This window comes from Ranitomeya imitator, chromosome 6 (genome assembly GCF_032444005.1).
Source record: "Ranitomeya imitator isolate aRanImi1 chromosome 6, aRanImi1.pri, whole genome shotgun sequence".
Classification (NCBI taxonomy): domain Eukaryota; kingdom Metazoa; phylum Chordata; class Amphibia; order Anura; family Dendrobatidae; genus Ranitomeya; species Ranitomeya imitator.
Window position 1 is genome coordinate 376,450,751 of NC_091287.1, and position 19,715 is coordinate 376,470,465.

The 19,715-nt window shown below is 50.0% G+C and overlaps 1 protein-coding gene across 1 annotated transcript in view; it reads right to left on the reverse strand.

Annotated features, from left to right (window-relative positions):
* Positions 1–15,317, reverse strand: part of CEP192 (centrosomal protein 192) — a 310,915-nt gene extending 295,598 nt beyond the window's left edge. The window contains exon 1 of the mRNA XM_069731008.1: positions 15,191–15,317. The gene's annotated coding sequence lies outside the window, so the exon portion shown is untranslated. The remainder of the gene's footprint in view (positions 1–15,190) is intronic.
* Positions 15,318–19,715: the final 4,398 nt, after the last annotated feature.

Consider the following 19,715-nt stretch of genomic DNA (forward strand, 5'->3'; position numbering starts at 1 on the left):
TTGCTGCTCCAATATTTTTCTTAATAGTCTCTACTTCTATCCGTAGAAATTCGATATTAAGAAGCATCAAATCAAAGCAAAATTTATTCGTGATAGATTCGAATTTAGCACAAAATTGCATATTGTCTGCCAATAATGTAGGGCGAAAAAGAGGTCGCAGCCCTCGGGGTATTCTCCGTACTTTATAGTACTCAATGTTGTTGCATGCAGTTCAAACGAAATTAATCTCCTCTTCTCACTCTCTTATTTCCTCCTAAGCATATCAGTCGAAGGAGTACTTAAAGCAGCATTCATCTGTGCACCCGAGATTATCCTTATTGCATCATCCTCCGTATAAGAGAAGGTAGTGGCAACATCCAGTTCACCCATTTCTGGATTCATAGCAACTTCAGCCATCATAAATCCGGTGCACGCCAACCAAGGTCCAAACTCAGTTCCAACAATAGCAAATAGTCGACAGCACATCAGACACATAGATGCAACTCCTAGTTCCACTGGACCCCCATGGACAGCGTACATACCAAATAAGCAATGAAGGACAGCATCCAATCCAGGTGAAATATCCAAACCAAATTTCTTTATTTGCCACGTGCAACGTTTCAACCACAAGGGTCTTTTTCAAGCATACAATACATTGGTAAAGGCAGACTTGTATAGGAAGTGGATTAGCATCCACCAATCCCAGCCTGTTTCTGAAGAAGAAGTTTCCAAGCTCCTCACTTCTGCTCGGCCTACAACCTGAAATAGTGACCCCATTCTTCCACCTCTCCTGCAGTCTCTCTCACCAGTGGTCACCACTCACCTGACTAAAATATTTAACCTCTCACTTTCTTCAGGTATCTTTCCCTCCTCATTTAAACATGCCATCATTACCTCTTTACTTAAAAAGCCATCCCTGGACCAGAACTGCACGGCTAACTACAGACCTGTCTCTAACCTTTCCTTCATCTCTAAACTCCTGGAACGCTTGGTCCACTCCCGTCTAATCCGCTATCTCTCGGATAACTCTCTTCTTGACCCCTTACAATCTGGTTTCCGCTCTTTACACGCCACTGAAACTGCCCTCACTAAAGTCTCTAATGATCTAATAATAGCTAAATCCAAAGGTCATTGCTCTCTGCTGATTCTCCTGGATCTTTCTGCCGCATTTGATACTGTGGATCACCAGCTCCTTCTCACGATGCTCTGCACAATAGGCCTCAAGGACACAGCCCTCTCCTGGTTCTCCTCCTACCTCTCTGACCGCTCCTTCACTGTATCTTTTGCCGGCTCCTCTTCCTCTCCTCGTCCCCTTACTATCGGGGTTCCGCGGGGCTCAGTCCTGGGCCCCCTTCTTTTCTCTCTATACACTGCCCCTATTGGTGAAACAATCAGCAGATTTGGGTTCCAGTACCCTCTCTATGCTGACAACACCCAATTATACACTTCTTCCCCTGACAACACCCCCACTCTAATTCAAAATACCTGAAACTAAATCTCTCCAAAACTGAACTACTTGTGTTTCTCCCTTCTACTAACCTCACTCTACCCAAAATCGAAAATACCCTGGAGGGTTCAACCATAACTCCCAAGCAGCATGCCCGCTGTCTTGGGGTCATATTCAATACCTAACTTTCCTTTACTCCCTATATCCAATCACTCACTTGCTCCTGTCACCTGCATCTTAAAAACATCTCCAGAATCCGACCTTTTCTCACCTTTGAAACTGCTAAGAGTCTTACTGTCGCTCTTATTCATTCTCGTCTGGACTACTGCAACTTTCTTCTGATCGGTCTCCCTCTTTCCAAACTTTCTCCTCTCCCATCCATCTTGAATGCGGCAGCCAGGGTCATATTTCTGTCCAGCCGCTTCACCGATGCCTCCATCTTGTGCCAGTCATTACACCCATTCGCTACAGTGTCCAGTATAAACTCATCTCTCACCCACAAAGCTCTCCACAGTTCTGCACTGCCTTATATCTCCTCTCTCATCTCTGTCCATCACCCTACACGTGCCCTCCGTTCTACAAATGACCCAAGACTAACATCCCCCGTAATCCGAACCTCGCACCTCCGTCTCCAAGACTTCTCTCGTGCTGCGGCAGCTCTCTGGAATGCACTTCCCCAGACTATCAGACTAATACCTAGCCCCGACCTATTCAAGCGCGCTTTAAAACCCCATCTCTTCAAACAAGCCTACAACATCAACTACTCTACTAACTTTGCCCTGTTCCCTCCTTCCAAATATCATCTACGTGTGAATCTGCACCCTACTATTCATCGGTCTCCACACCCTCCATGCAAACGATAACTGCACTTGATACTTGACTATTGCACTTAAAAACAAGGGCTGATGACCGGATCATGCAGCTTTATATGAAAATCCCTATTTATTATCATTGCCAGACCTGAAATAACAAGCACTTTTCACCTATTGTGTCCCCCCATTTCCTTGTAGATTGTAAGCTTGCGAGCAGGGACCTCACCCCTAATGTCACTGTTTAAATTGTCTTAACTTGTACTAAATTTATTGTCTGTACATGTCCCCGCTTAATTGTAAAGTGCTGCGGAATATGTTGGCGCTATATAAATAAAAATTATTATTATTATAATATGCAAAGTCCATAAACTGCACTGCATAGGTAAGGCATACACCTGACTGTACAAGGTCCTGCCTCAGAAGGTCAACGTGAATTTGAAAGAAAAAAAATATACAGGACCTGTTGAAGAGCAATGCAAGAGTGAAACGATCGTCGTCTGTATTTGCTCCACGGTTTTATCTGCCTGCTGTTGGTATGATGATGCCACAAAAAATGATTTTGTGGCATGGGACGGTATTTGCCAATCCGCTTTCTTTTCTATGGATGGACTAAATAGTCTCCCGCTCAAGAGATTTGATTGGCCAGCTGTACTGCCTCCGCTGAATCGAAGCAGTTAAGGTCTCCGATCAGGAGCCCATTACTTTAACCCCCATGAAGGGTAGACGGGTAACACGGTGGATCAGTGGTTAGCACTGCAGCCTCGAGGCGCCGGGGTTCCGCGTTCAAAACCCACCAAGGACAATATCCGCAAGGAGTCTGTATGTTGTCCCAGTGCCGGAGTGGTGTTCCAATGGGTTCTCCGGTTTCCGTCCACATTCCAAAATATACTGACAGGGAACCCAGACTGCGAGCCCCAATCGGGGACAGCGATGACAAAGCATGCAAACTGCAAAGTGCTGCAGAATATGTTAGCGCTATATAAAAATTATTTAGAGGGGTTACCTGGAGAAAACTGCCAGGTGTTAGGCTGCCGTCACACTACTAGTATTTGGTCAGTATTTTACATCAGTATTTGTAAGCCAAAACCAGGAGTGGAACAATTAGAGGAAAAGTATAATAGAAACATATGCACTACTTCTGTATTTATCACCCACTCCTGGTTTTGGCTTACAAATACTGATGTAAAATACTGACCAAATACTGCGAATGTGACGGCAGCCTTAGAATGCGCAGGTAAGGATAAATATCTCTTTCTGTCACTGCTGTCTTTGACAGTGTAGAGTTAAAGTGATGAACCCTTGATCCACAATCCCCTTAACAGGGAAGTGGAGAGGGACTGCCCGACTCCTTGCATCATTCGCTAAGCAGTGGGGGCTGCTCGAACGCCAAAAAGAATACCTCTGTATATCCACAGAGTTCGGGTCCCCAGGTGGACAGGGCTGGTTGTCCGGCATTAGGTCTGGCTGAAGAAGAGGATACATGGAGGCAACACCCCATGTGCTCATCTGTTGAAGGTGTGAGGAGATTGGTACCCTTTAAGGGACCCATTGCCTCTATAAACATCCCAGGCATGGCATCCTACGTCGCAGGAGAAGATATATGGGGCCACTCCATGCGCTTGAATGTTGATGGTGTGGGGAGATCGGTGCCCTTTAAGGGACCCGTCGCCTCTGAAAATCCGCCCAGGTATGGCATCCTATTGCATCGCTTTTCCAGACACTCCTTGTCCGGGTGACTGGCAAATGTTCTATGAGAGAATATAGTCCTTTGAAGGGTAGCATGATTCGGAGCAGAGTCGGAGTCCTCGTCAAAAGCATTAAGCTACTTACTGGTAGCAGCATTTTTCGGAGGCCCATGACAGCACTACGAGAGAGGGGATCCGCCCTTCAGGAACAGGAAACCTACAGATACAAAAGGGCGGCACCTCTCCCCATGCATCAGTTGTATATTAGAGCCTGAGAGGACTACCGCGGTTAGTAGCACACAAACATACATTATATACAGTTTATGTACAAAAATAATCCATCATATTGAACTATATACCACACGTGAGATCTATCTATCTCATTATATATACTATAGGAAGTGCAACCCCCACGTGAATAGGGAGGGAACTAAGGGTGCTGTCATGGGCCTCCGAAAAATGCTGCTACCAGTAAGTAGCTTAATGCTTTATTCGGACTCCCATGACAGCACTACGAGAGAATTACAGAGATGTAAACTACCTTAGGGAGGGACTATAGCCTGTAGCACCCTTAACCCGAAGGTGAGATCAGAAGAGAACCCCAAGTCCAACCTATAGTGCTTGAAAAAGGTGGAAGGGGATGACCACGTAGCCGCCTTACATATCTGGTCGATGGAAACTCCAGATCTTTCAGCCCAGGATGTAGCCATGGCCCGGGTGGAATGTGCCCTCAGATTCTGCGGAACAGGACTTCCACCTGCAGTATAAGCCAGAGAGATAGCCTCCCTAATCCACTTCGCTAACGTGCACTTTGACACTCTAAGACCTTTCCTGGGACCTTGGAAGGATAGAAACAAAGCCTCCTCTCTCTTCCAAGCATCAGTGACTGATATATATTCTAAGAGACATCTCCTAACATCTAACGTATGGAGTAACTCTTCTTTGGAATTAGAAGGATTAGGGAGAAATGATGGTAGAACTATCTCCTGAGATCTATGAAAATCTGAGGCCACTTTCGGTAAATAAGCTGGATCTGGTCTGAGGACTACTCTGTCCTGTAGAAACTCTGTATAGGGGGACAGCCTAGAAAGAGCCTGTATGTCTCCTACCCTACGAGCAGATGTAATTGCCACCAAAAATGCTGTTTTGAGGGATAGTAATTTAAGTGAGGCTGAATGTAAAGGCTCAAACGGTTCTTTAGTCAAAGCAGAGAGGACTAGATTGAGATCCCAAGGCATTGACCTATTCCTGTGTATAGGTCTGGACCTACTAGCTGCTTTGATGAACCTTGATACCCAATAATTACCAGCAATGTTACAAGAAAATAGGGCCCCTAGGGCTGAGACTTGTACTTTTAGCGTACTCGTGGATAGATTTAGCTCTAGCCCTCTCTGCAGGAATTCTAGAATCTGGTTAATTGGTAAACCCTCTTCGATATTAAAATTTGAAGAGGCCAGAAACTTCCTCCAAGTTCTAGAGTAGATCTTAGTTGTTATGAGTTTTCTACTCTTCATAAGGGTATCAATGAGATTTGGAGAAAATCCTCTGTTTTTTAACAGTGACCTCTCAAAGACCATGCCGTCAAATGGAGACCCTTCACTTGTGGATGGTTGATCGGACCTTGATGAAGTAGGTCCGGGATGTCCGGCAGTACCCAGGGGTCTTCCACCGACATGGTCCTGAGCCAGGAGAACCAAGCTCTTCGGGGCCAGAACGGAGCGATCAGTAAGATTCTCGCTTGATCCTCCCTTATCTTTCTGACCACCAGAGGCAACAGGTTTAGCGGGGGGAACGCATAAGCCAACCGGAAATCCCATCTGATCAGGAAGGCATCCACTGCCAGCGGATATTCCCTGGGATTCAAGGAACAGAATATTTTCGTTTTTCTGTTGTCCTTGCTGGCAAATAAGTCCACCTCTGGATGACCCCACCTGCGGACAATTTGGTTGAAGATTTTTGAGTTCAGAGACCATTCTCCTTGTCTTAAGGTGTTTCGACTTAGAAAGTCCGCCCTTATATTTTCCTTCCCTTTTATATGCACTGCTGTTAAAGATAGAAAATGGTTTTCCGCTATCCGGAGCAGGCGGTCCGCTATTTCCATCAGGAACTCGGAGCGTGTTCCACCTTGGTGATTCACGTAGGCCACTGCCACCTGGTTGTCGGAGAGGATTTTGACATGGTGACCCTGTAGATACACGAGGAGTTCCTTAATTGAGAATTCAATTGCCATCAACTCCTTCTGATTGGAAGAGGCTGATGTTTGGGGGTCCCATAGACCCTGGACTACCACGTCACCCATGTGAGCCCCCCACCCCGTGGGGCTGGCGTCTGTTGTGATTACCCGAGTCACCTGAGTCACCCAGGGAACTCCTGCTGACAGATTGTCTTCCTCTAGCCACCATCTAAGAGATGTAAGAACCCCTGGACTCAATGTCATCTGACCCTGCAAGGAACCCTGTAAGACCCTATCATAATGTAGTATGTCAAACTGTAAAGGCCTGGAGTGGAACTGGGCCCAACGGACGGCGGGGATACAGGAAGTTAGGGAACCTAACAAAGACATAGCCTGTCTAAGGGTCATGGATGGTTTATTAATTGCTTTTAACACCTGTTGTTGAATATGAAGCAATTTATCAGGCGGAAGACAGCATTGTTGGGACTCGGAATTTAACAGCAGCCCTAGGAACCTCTGGGTCTTTAGGGGTTGCAATCGGGATTTATCATAATTTATGATCCAGCCCAGATTTTCCAGTTTAAATATAGCTGTTTTAACCTGAGCCAGGCAATGGTCTACTGAGTTCCCCACTATTAGGAAATCATCCAGATAAGGAACAATGAGAATATCGGATTCACGTAAGTGCGCCATAACCTCCGCAACTACTTTAGTAAATACCCGGGGAGACGTTGAGAGGCCGAAGGAAAGGGCTCTAAATTGAAAATGGCGAACAATACCTCCCATAGACACCGCCACACGTAGAAACTTCTGGAAGTTTTCGTGGATAGGAACATGATAGTATGCATCCTTTAAGTCCACAACTACCATGAAGCAGTGTTTAAACAACATCTTTATTGCAGAACTGATTGACTCCATTTTAAACGTGTTATTAACCAGGTATTCATTAAGGGATTTAAGATTGATAATAGTCCTGAACGACTTGTCTGGTTTTTGAATAAAAAAAAGAGGAGAGTAGAATCCTCTTCCTCTCTCTGACTCCGGAACCTCAATCAGTACATTTTTACGGCATAAAGTCATGACCTCTGACTCTAAGGCCGTCTGCTCAATAGTGGAGGAACGCAAGGGGGTTAGCATAAACTTATCACGAGGCCAATGAACAAATTCCAATTTTAGGCCTTCCGATACAATACCTCGGACCCAGACACTATTCGTGATGTTAGTCCAAGCGGAAGAGAAGGTTGACAATCTCCCTCCCACAGGGATTGCTAGTCATTGGTCTGGTTTCTTACGTTCTTTTGAGGAACGGCGAAACATGTAACCCGTACCTCTCCTGCGTCTATCCTCCCATCTAAAATTTTCTCTAGAGGGTGAGGATGCGCGCTTCCTTCCACGACCAAATCTCCTTCTGTTAAATGGACGCCGGTAAGAAGCTGATGACAAATTAGGAAATTTCTTCTTATCATCTCCAGCCTTTTCGAGCAGCTCATCCAAGGTTGGCCCAAAGAGATATTCCCCTTTACATGGGATAGCGCATAATTTGGATCTTGACTGGATATCCCCCGACCAACACTTCAACCATAAGGCTCTACGAGCCGCGTTGGAGAGTCCTGCTGCTCTGGCCGCCATTCTGACCGAGTCCACCGACGCGTCCGACAAGAAAGCCGCAGCATCCTGAATCACTGGAAGCGCACCTAGAATAGAATTCCTGGAGGCGCCTTCTTTAAGCTGGGATTCCAACTGTTCCAACCAGACCATTAGGGATCTGGCTGTACAAGTCGCAGCCACTGCTGGCCTCAAGGATCCGGCTGCCATCTCCCACGTACCCTTAAGGAAGATCTCCGCCTTCCTGTCAAGAGGGTCTTTAAGGGACCCCATGTCCTCGAAAGGTAAAGCTGTTTTCTTAGATGCCTTCGCAACCGCCGCATCTAATTTAGGGGCCTTGTCCCAGGTATCCACATCCGTATCTTCAAAGGGATACCTGCGCTTTAAAGCCGGTGGCAAAGAACCTTTCTTCTCCGGTTTTTTCCATTCCCGGAGAATCAGGTCTTGAATCTTATCAATCACCGGGAAGGATCTGCGTTTCTTGTGTTCCAAGCCGCTGAACATTAGCTCCTGACGGGAAAGCTGAGTCTTAGGCTCTTCTAGGCCCATCGTACCTCTGACCGACTTGACTAACTTATCCACCCGGTCCAGAGGCAGACAGAATCGGCCAGATTCCTCTTCTGATGACGAGGAAGAGAGATTTGAGCGATAAGAACCTTCCTCTTTATCTTCCTCTGACGAATCAGAGATCACCGAGGCTCTCTGTTTTGAACTTCCCGCCTGGGACATAGACCGCAGGGATTCCCTTACTTCTGTACGGATCATCTCACGCAGATTAGCCGTAGAAGCAGATTCTTCCGCTACCTAGGGGAGGACAATAAGGGAGATACCATCTATCTAGCCTGATGTCACTCAACCCTTCCACTCCTGTAAACCTCACCGTCTGTTGTATACAGGAGGCACACAATTTTTTAGGGTAGGAATCTGGTAAGGGAACTTCACATAGGGCACACTCCTTATGTTTCGACTTTGCACTTCTCTTCCCCTAGAATGACAAAGTATAAGGGGCCCGCGTCACTGAGTGAACATTCACGTAGATCACTTACCAGTGTACATCAAAGAGAAAGGTACCGGAACACGAGGGGGCTCCTTGCCAGTCGAAGCTCTAGATCCTTGCCTGGACGAGCTTTTACGGCTGGACTGGTCACTTCTGATATGCTCCTTTCCCACGGCTTCCTGCCGTACTTTATCCAGAAGTTGAGGCTGCTGCTCACCATCATCTGCCATGATGAAGCTGTGGCCAAAAGCAGGGTTCTATCGCCAACACCTGCTTATATCCCCCTGTATTCCGGTCAGCAGGCCACCTGGCGTGTTCCCCATTGGTTCCTGATGATCAGGCTGCAGCTGGGAGGTTAGCGGTGGTAGTACAGAAGAACCGGCGACCGGACCATGGGCGCCGCCATTTTGGAAAGACCGCGCATGCGCAGTCAACCCGCAAACCGGAAGCGCCTGCCGGCTCCACCCCCGGCGCCCCAGCGTTCCGGAAACGCTCAGTGAGCGATGCAGGACGCCGGGAATGCCCAGCAGTGCTCCGGACGGCGCTCCACTTCCGACGCCGCAACCACACCACCGCACCTCACTGCCGCCGTCTGCTCAGGGGGGGGAAATGAAACTTACCAACGCCGGCTTCCGGAGACAAGGAATCCTCCGGACCCTGCTCCCTGCTGCCAACGCCACTGACGTGCAGTCCAGCCTGGACCACCGTGGCGTCTCCAGGACTTTCCGCACCGGTCGAGGTAGGAGACCCCCCCGCTACCAGATTCGACCGGCCGGCCTGGGCTCCTTACGAGAAATCTGTAGGATCCTGTCCCTCCAGGAACAGGAAACCAACTGATGATGCATGGGGAGAGGTGCCGCCCTTTTGTATCTGTAGGTTTCCTGTTCCTGAAGGGCGGATCCCCTCTCTCGTAGTGCTGTCATGGGAGTCCGAATAAATACAGATTGTGGATAACGGCTTCAATAAGACTTGTACGCTACAGTGAGGAGCGGTGCTCAAGGATGCAAAGGCACATGATAGCTCAGTAGACGTACTACATGCCGTTTTCCAGACGCCTGCACATTTCTGGAATGCTGCGGCCTTTACTAGCCGACGGCCCCCTGGTAGGGGGGCTCCATCTGTCTCAGTCAAAGGAGTGGTGCGATCCACGGAGGAATTCAGTCGCTTTGGCCAGATGAGCCATGGGTTGCGACAGTGATGAAGTCCACATAGGGAGACTAGGTATACTGGCTCAGTGACAGTGGAGGACTCCTGAGCCTATTTGGGGGACAAGTTCTGCAGACTGACAGGAATTATATGTACCCTTCTATGAGCCCCTTAATATGGCTTCCTACAGAAATTATACAAGGGCTAACTGCGGAGGGGAATAATGCCGTGGACCCTTACCCTGAGCAGATGCGCCCCAGATCCTCTGTTCAGATCTGGGCTCTGATCCTGTGGGCCAGTTCCAGCCCGTCCCCTGCAGATTAGAGGGGACGGGTGATTCCGATGTACGGATCCGGAAGAGGGGGCAGGAAGTTGGCCCCCCGAGAACACAAAAGGCGCTTCTCGTCCTAAACCACAAGCGCCAGGATCGTGGGAGGGGCCGCCAAAACACGCCATCACGTAGGCTTAATCGCACTGTCCGTCGTAGGCTATAATGGAAGCCTACGGACGCAGGATCTGTCGCTGACGGTCAAACACAGGAATCCAGCGATGTATCCCGTTTTTTCATTCTGAGCAAGCCCGGAAGGATTTTTTTTTGTTCCTGAAAATGCAGGCAGGAACTCCTTCGACACATCCGTCATAACACTGGATGCATTGCACACATTTTCCACTATTTTCACAACATCCGTCGATACATCACGTCACTGCATTATGATGCACCCCGAACGACGGAAGTGTGAAAGAAGCCTAAGGCTATGTGCACACGTTGTGGATTTACGGTGGATCCGCAGCGTTTTTACCATGCAGAAACGCTACAGATCCGCAAGTGATTTACAGTACAATGTAAATCAATGAGAAAAAAAAAATGCTGTGCTAATGGTGCGGAAAATTCCACACGGAAAAGCTGCAGTTTAAAAGAAGGAGCATGTCACTTATTTTGTGCGGATCTGCAGTGATTTTGTACCCATTCCATCATAGAAATCCGCAGGGGTAAAAACGCATGAAATCTGCACAAAATCCGCATAAAAAATGCGTCAAATCCGCACCTGCGTTTTCTGCCAAGAGATGCAGAGTCCGCACAAAAAATTCCAGAGGCTAATCCGCAACGTGTGCACATAGCCTTACTGGCAGGAGAATCAGTGACTACTCTGTGCCGGGTAGGTACCAACTACATGCCCGTTATTTTTTTTCTATGTGCTTAAAAACTAAAATAAAAACCCTTGTTTAACCTTTTACACACACCATGAAAATACTCAACATACAGTGATTGAGGGGGACAGGATGCTGCAGTATCAGAATCAATAGTCAGAATGGGGAAGTTAAATCCCCCATTAGACTGCACGTGCACTGCCAGTCAAACGAGATGGGGTGGGGGAGTAAAGGTTGCTCCATTCTGGTGATCAGTGCAGGTCCCAATGGCCAGACCATCACTGTCTATACACAGCACAACAATAACAAACAAAAAAAAATTTCATCTGCTACTGGTCGAAAACCATGAGTCATACACTAAATTGAGTGTGCATATTCCAAATACAAAGTAAAAATTGTTGTAACGCGTCAGGAAATTGTGTTATGCATAAGTTTGGCCAAATAAATTAAGCACCTGGAAAGCATTGGGTAATTTTGCACAGAACAAGTTTTACTCTGACAATCACCAGATCTACATCAAAGTTTCTGTAGCAAACAGTATATGAAAATGTAAATGAATAACAAAAATTTCTAAAAATCTCGTATTCCAATTTAAGGGCTCATACTCACTTGCTTGAAATACGGCCGAGTCTCGCAGGTAAAATCCCAGCTCTGCACGCTCCGCTCCCAAGTGCCAGCAGCAGAGCAGGGTGTTACCATGCGAGACTCGGCCTTATTTCACGCAAGTGAGTATGAGCCCTAAAAGTCTTACTTGAGCAAGGCCCAGTCCTGCTACCAGTGCTTCAGACATCTGCTTTTGCCCTTGTGAGAAGTCACACGTGCCCTTTACAAAAACCAGCAGTAATCCCATCTTATGTTGGGATTCCAGCGGCCTGGATAACTGTTCTCCAATGTAGAAATATCTTTATGAAACCTCTCTCCCTGTTGATCACTCACTTGTCCCAAATTGGGTGGAAAAAGTCAAGATGGGAATGTAAGAAATGAATTTCTAATGACATTCGGCATAGTAATAGTACGCCGATGTCAGACGCCCCCGGTCCGACTCAAGGAGAGAAAGCACATCCAAGAAACGCACGATGGGGAGTCAGTGGTACTGTGAACAGGCGTTAATACTGCACTATGGGCAAGCTTTAACATATATTCTTTACTTTGTGGTTTGTCTAAGGCTAGGTTCACATTGCGTTAACGCTAACGGACTGCGTTGCATGGCGAAAATGTCGCAATTAACGCCGTGCAACGGGTCTGTTAGAGCACCCATTGACAGCAATGTGATTTTTAGCTGAAGCGCATCGCTAGCGCATGCCATTTTTTGGCACGCGCAAGCGATGTGCCGTACTTTTGTGACGGACCTCGGACGCTGCTTGCAGCATCCGAGGCCCATTCCTCGCTAGCACAGATCGGGGAACTGCGCCAGCGGGGAGGGTAAATGCCGACCCTCTAGAAACATTGCGTTAGCGCTATGTGGATTGCCCTAACGCAATGTGAACCTAGCCTTAATGGTCATTACGATTTATACCATATGCACTTTGTTACAATTTTGACATCCCGGGTTTCTTTAGGACCATTCTTACTTGAGTATTTTCCTTTTATTTGAGCCCTCTTACATGTCTCACGTTCAAACCCTTAACTCGTGTCTTTTTTGTAAGGCCAGGTTCACATTGAGTTAACAGCAGCCCGTTCAACACATGCGTTAAATGGGCGGCGTTAACGCAAGTGCCGACATGCCTTCGCGCTAGCGCAGATAGAGCTAGCAGATGCTCTATCTGCGCTACCTGTGACGGACCTGGAAACGCTGCAGCCTGTGTCCCAGGGTCTGTCACTCAATGACAGCATATCGCTAGCGCAGGCCCATTTTGAGCCTGCGCTAGCGATGCGTCTGACATAGGAAGTAATGGCGGCGTTAACGGACTACGTTACACCACATTATGCCGCGGTGTAACGTAGTCCGTCTAACGGACTGGGGAAACGTAGTGTGAACCCAGCCTAACATGTAATCATTTTTTTATAAAATTTCTACTATTCTTATATGCAACCTAGAGAGTGGGTAGTAAAAGTATCCACACACACCACTAGGGAGAGAGCTATACTGAAAATATTAAATTTTATTCAAAATAGTACAATACAAAATATAAAATACCATGACTCACAAGTATTATGAAACAAGAAATACATAAGAGGAAAAGTTACTCAACCAAGATGAAAAGTGGTAAAGTGGAGTAGTAGCAGGCGATGCTTTTGGACGGCTTTGTAGTTATTCTAGTTACCTCCTTTGAGTGGTGCGTTTTGGATACCTTGTATTTGCTTTTTAGGGCAAGTTCACACAGGGCGTTTTTGCTGCATTTTTTATACTAATTTTCAGCTGCTTTTCCCAGTACCAGCAAAGCCTATGAGATTTCAGAAATCTCATGCGCACACATTACCTTACAGTGTTTGATGTGCTGTCATATGTATGACAGTGCAGCAAACACTGCTTCTGATCGGCGTGGAAATCATCAGAGAGCCGCACTTCCCATGCTGTCAGAAGACAGGAGGGCTCAGCTGTGATCGGAGGTATAAACTTTAGCTCCGATCACTGGTGTCAGCTGATGGGACTACTGCTCCTATCATCTGACACCTACAGCTGCTAATTACAGTGACAGCAGGAGCGGCGGATGGGAATTTTCATCTGCCACTCCAGCGCTATAAATAATGAACAAAAAAAAACAGTGTGGGATCCCCCCTAATTGTGATAACCAGCTAGAAAAAAACTCACAGCTAGGGGCTGCAACCACCCCAACCCCCGCTGTCAGCTTCAAGGGAACCTGTCACCCCCGTTTTTTGAGATTGAGCTATAAATACTGTTAAATAGGGCCTGCGCTGTGTGTTCCTATAGTGTATGTAGTGTACCCCGATTCCCCATGTATGCTGAGAAATAACTTACCAAAGTCGCCGTTTTCGCCTGTCAATCAGGCTGGTCAGGTCGGGAGGGCGTGGTGACATCGCTGGTTCTTCCTCAGCTTTACGTTGGTGGCGTAGTGGTGAAGACACAGCGCGCGATCTGCGCTGTCATCCCTTTCGTCGGTGGGGGCGGCCATCTTCCTGGGGCCGCGCGTGCGCAGATCGAGTGCTCTGCTGCACGGGGCTTCAGGAAAATGGCCGCGGGATGCCGCGCGTGCGCATTAGAGATCGCGGCGGCCATTTTCCCAAAGCCGAGATGCAAACTCGGCTTTGGGAAAATGGCCGCCGCGATCTCTAATGCGCACGCGCGGCATCCCGCGGCCATTTTCCTGAAGCCCCGTGCAGCAGAGCACTCGATCTGCGCACGCGCGGCCCCAGGAAGATGGCCGCCCCCACCGACGAAAGGGATGACAGCGCAGATCGCGCGCTGTGTCTTCACCACTACGCCACCAACGTAAAGCTGAGGAAGAACCAGCGATGTCACCACGCCCTCCCGACCTGACCAGCCTGATTGACAGGCGAAAACGGCGACTTTGGTAAGTTATTTCTCAGCATACATGGGGAATCGGGGTACACTACATACACTATAGGAACACACAGCGCAGGCCCTATTTAACAGTATTTATAGCTCAATCTCAAAAAACGGGGTGACAGGTTCCCTTTCAGCAAGGCTAGTAGTTATCAAGAATAGAGGGGTCCTCACATGCACAACCTTTGCCCCCCCCCTTCCCTTCTTCAGAAGTTGGGAGGTATGGCATTATTACCCTTGCAAGTGTGACCCCGGCCTAATACTGAGCCTGTTTTATTAGGCCTCCCGCAGATTATAGACCAAAGTTTCGTAAAGAAAGGACAACCCCTTTAATTCCACAGAAACAGGTGATGGGGTGGCAGGGTGTGCGGACACACGGAGCTGTGCTATGGGTGCAGTCACTGAGCAGCCGGAGCACTGGCATCTCTGTAGTACAACTGCACATGCGCACACCACAGGGCTTTTCTTTGGGAGGTCGCAGGAGAAAGTTCCCAGCTCCTCGTGCACCAGGCCCGCCGCCATGTAGGAGTCACTGTCAGCAGGGGCGCAGGACCGGAGGAGTAGCCGACACTACACAGCCGCTGTACACGACGTAAGGACGCGCGTCCACACCGCGTTACGTACAGACACTCCCCCACCTCCCATGTCCAGACTCCTGGCACGAGAAAGTTGGTAGCTCCGTGCAGCCGCTCACCCGGCCGGTACAACCCGCTCGGCGCAGTCATATATACCTGGCTAGCAGCGCCGGCTCCCGGGAGAGCGCACCGGAAACGTGTAGGTCCCTCAGCACGCGAAGAGCGAGCACAACACTCTCCGGTCCGCCGCTGTGAGCGCTCAGCTGTGGGGGGCGGAGCAACTGTACAAAAACTGCAGCGCGCGTCACCCTGCTGTCCCATACTGGCAGGGGGCGGAGTCAGAGGACAGCTGTGGGGCCAGTGAGCAACGAGGTGGGAGGGGCTTAGCTGTCCTGCGCCAAGAAAAGGAGCAACACTGGAGCATGCGCCTTACATACATAACGGCCGGTGGCATGTTTATCAGATGCTTGTAGCCGCAGCACACAGCCTCCAGGGGGCGACATCACATAATTGTGCAGTCACAGTGGTGGCTGAAAGTCCCGACAATGGCGCACATACACTTTGCTGCTTCGCTGATTTGTTTCTATGGTAACCGAGACGCAACTTTCAGCATTTTTTAACTTTTGTTCATAGGTTTTTAAAAAGACTATTTACAGTGTTGACCTTGTTATTTGAAGACCGCTGGTTATCAACTCCAGGGCCAAATCCTGGCTGATTACACCCATGCACCCATTGTCTAGTCTGCGCTTGGACTCTAGCACAATCTATTTTTTGGGGGGTTTTTTGAGGATGGACCACAGGATGTGATTGGGGTGGAGATGTGGGGGGTTGTCAGCCATGTCCCTTACCGTGCCCTTATGGTGCTGTACACCTCATTCTATGGGGCCGTGACATGACCAAGAATCGCAGCGTGCTTGAGCTGCATCTGACTGGCCGACCATACTCACCATTCATGTCTATGGGGCCGTGCACATGGCCAAGGATCACAGCACGCCCGAGCTTCATCTGACTGGCCGACCATACTCACCCACTCATGTCTATGGGGCCATGCACATGACCAAGAATCGCAGCTTGCCCGAGCTAAATCTGACTGGCCGACCATACTCACCCATTCATGTCTATGGGGCCATGCATATGGCCAAGAATCGCAGTGTGCTCGAGCTTCATCTGACTGGCTGACCATACTCACCCATTCATGTCTATGGGGCCGTGCACATGGCCAAGAATCGCAGCTTGCCCGAGCTGCATCTGACTGGCCGACCATACTCACCCACTCATGTCTATGGGGCCATGCACATGACCAAGAATCGCAGCGCGCCTGAGCTGCATCTGACTGGCCGACCATACTTACACATTCATGTCTATGGGACCATGCACATGGCCAAGGATCACAGCACGCCCGAGCTTCATCTGACTGGCCGACCATACTCACCCACTCATGTCTATGGGGCCGTGCACATGGCCAAGAATCGCAGCGTGCCCGAGCTGCATCTGACTGGCCGACCATACTCACCCACTCATGTCTATGGGGCCATGCACATGACCAAGAATCGCAGCTTGCCCGAGCTAAATCTGACTGGCCGACCATACTCACCCATTCATGTCTATGGGGCCATGCATATGGCCAAGAATCGCAGCGTGCTCGAGCTTCATCTGACTGGCTGACCATACTCACCCATTCATGTCTATGGGGCCGTGCACATGGCCAAGAATCGCAGCGTGCCCGAGCTGCATCTGACTGGCCGACCATACTCACCCACTCATGTCTATGGGGCCATGTACATGACCAAGAATCGCAGCGTGCTTGAGCTGCATCTGACTGGCCGACTATACTCACCCATTCATGTCTATGGGGCCATGCACATGACCAAGAATCGCAGCGTGCTTGAGCTGCATCTGACTGGCCGACTATACTCACCCACTCATGTCTATGGGGCCGTGCACATGGCCAAGAATCGCAGCGTGCCTGAGCTTCATCTGACTGCCCGACCATACTCACCCACTCATGTCTATGGGGCCGTGCACATGGCAAAGAATCGCAGCGTTTCCGAGCTTCATCTGACTGGCCGACCATACCTACCCACTCATGTCTATGGGGCCGTGCACATGGCCAAGAGTCGCAGTGTGCCCGAGCTGCATCTGACTGGCTGACCATACTCACCATTCATGTCTATGGAGCTGTGTACATGGCCAAGAATTGCAGCGTGCCCGAGCTGCATCTGACTGGCCGACCATACTCACCCATTCATGTCTATGGGGCCGTGCACATGGCCAAGAATCACAGCGCGCCTGAGCTGCATCTGACTGGCCGACCATACTTACCCATTCATGTCTATGGGGCCATGCACATGGCCAAGGATCACAGCACGCCCGAGCTTCATCTGACTGGCCGACCATACTCACCCACTCATGTCTATGGGGCCGTGCACATGGCCAAGAATCGCAGCGTGCCTGAGCTTCATCTGACTGGCCGACCATACTCACCCACTCATGTCTATGGGGCCGTGCACATGGCCAAGAATCGCAGCGTGCCCGAGCTTCATCTGACTGGCCGACCATACAAACCCACTCATGTCTATGGGGCCGTGCACATGGCCAAGAATCGCAGCGTGCCTGAACTTCATCTGACTGGCCGACCATACTCACCCACTCATGTCTATGGGGCCGTGCACATGGCCAAGAATCGCAGCGTGTCCGAGCTTAATCTGACTGGCCGACCATACTCACCCATTCATGGCTATGGGGCCGTGCACATGGCCAAGAATCACAGCGCGCCCGAGCTGCATCTGACTGGCCGACCATACTCACCCACTCATGTCTATGGGGCCGTGCACATGACCGAGAATCGTAGCGTGCCCGAGCTGCATCTGACTGGCCGACCATACTCACCCACTCATGTCTATGGGGCCGTGCACATGGCCAAGAATCGCAGCTTGCCCGAGCTGAATCTGACTGGCCGACCATACTCACACATTCATGTCTATGGGGCCGTGCACATGGCCAAGAATCGCAGCGTGCCCGAGCTGCCTCTGACTGGCCGACCATACTTACCCATTCATGTCTATGCGGCCATGCACATGGCCAAGAATCACAGCGCGCCCGAGCTGCATCTGACTGGCCGACCATACTCACCCACTCATGTCTATGGGGCCGTGCACATGGCCAAGATTCGCAGCGTACCCGAGCTGCATCTGACTGGCCGACCATACTCACCCACTCATGTCTATGGGGCCATGCACATGGCCAAGAATCGCAGCGTGCCCGAGCTGCATCTGACTGGCCGACCATACTCACCCACTCATGTCTATGGGGCCCTGCACATGGCCAAGAATCGCAGCTTGCCCGAGCTTCATCTGACTGGCCGACCATACTCACCCATTCATGTCTATGGGGCCGTGCACATGGCCAAGAATCGCAGCGTGCCCGAGCTGCATCTGACTGGCCGACCATACTCACCCATTCATGTCTATGGGGCCGTGCACATGGCCAAGAATCGCAGCGTGCCTGAGCTTCATCTGACTGGCCGACCATACTCACCCACTCATGTCTATGGGGCCGTGCACATGGCCAAGAATCGCAGCGTGCCCGAGCTTCATCTGACTGGCCGACCATACAAACCCACTCATGTCTATGGGGCCGTGCACATGGCCAAGAATCGCAGCGTGCCTGAACTTCATCTGACTGGCCGACCATACTCACCCACTCATGTCTATGGGGCCGTGCACATGGCCAAGAATCGCAGCGTGCCCGAGCTTCATCTGACTGGCCGACCATACTCACCCATTCATGTCTATGGGGCCGTGCACATGGCCAAGAATCGCAGCGTGCCTGAGCTTCATCTGACTGGCCGACCATACTCACCCACTCATGTCTATGGGGCCGTGCACATGGCCAAGAATCGCAGCGTGCCTGAGCTTCATCTGACTGGCCGACCATACTCACCCATTCATGTCTATGGGGCCGTGCACATGGCCAAGAATCGCAGCGTGCCCGAGCTGCATCTGACTGGCCGACCATACTCACCCACTCATGTCTATGGGGCCGTGCACATGGCCAAGAATCGCAGCGTGCCCGAGCTGAATCTGACTGGCCGACCATACTCACACATTCATGTCTATGGGGCCGTGCACATGGCCAAGAATCGCAGCGTGCCCGAGCTGCCTCTGACTGGCCGACCATACTTACCCATTCATGTCTATGCGGCCATGCACATGGCCAAGAATCACAGCGCGCCCGAGCTGCATCTGACTGGCCGACCATACTCACCCACTCATGTTTATGGGGCCGTGCACATGGCCAAGATTCGCAGCGTACCCGAGCTGCATCTGACTGGCCGACCATACTCACCCACTCATGTCTATGGGGCCATGCACATGGCCAAGAATCGCAGCGTGCCCGAGCTGCATCTGACTGGCCGACCATACTCACCCACTCATGTCTATGGGGCCGTGCACATGGCCAAGAATCGCAGCTTGCCCGAGCTTCATCTGACTGGCCGACCATACTCACCCATTCATGTCTATGGGGCCGTGCACATGGCCAAGAATCGCAGCGTGCCTGAGCTGCATCTGACTGGCCGACCATACTCACCCATTCATGTCTATGGGGCCGTGCACATGGCCAAGAATCGCAGCGTGCCTGAGCTTCATCTGACTGGCCGACCATACTCACCCACTCATGT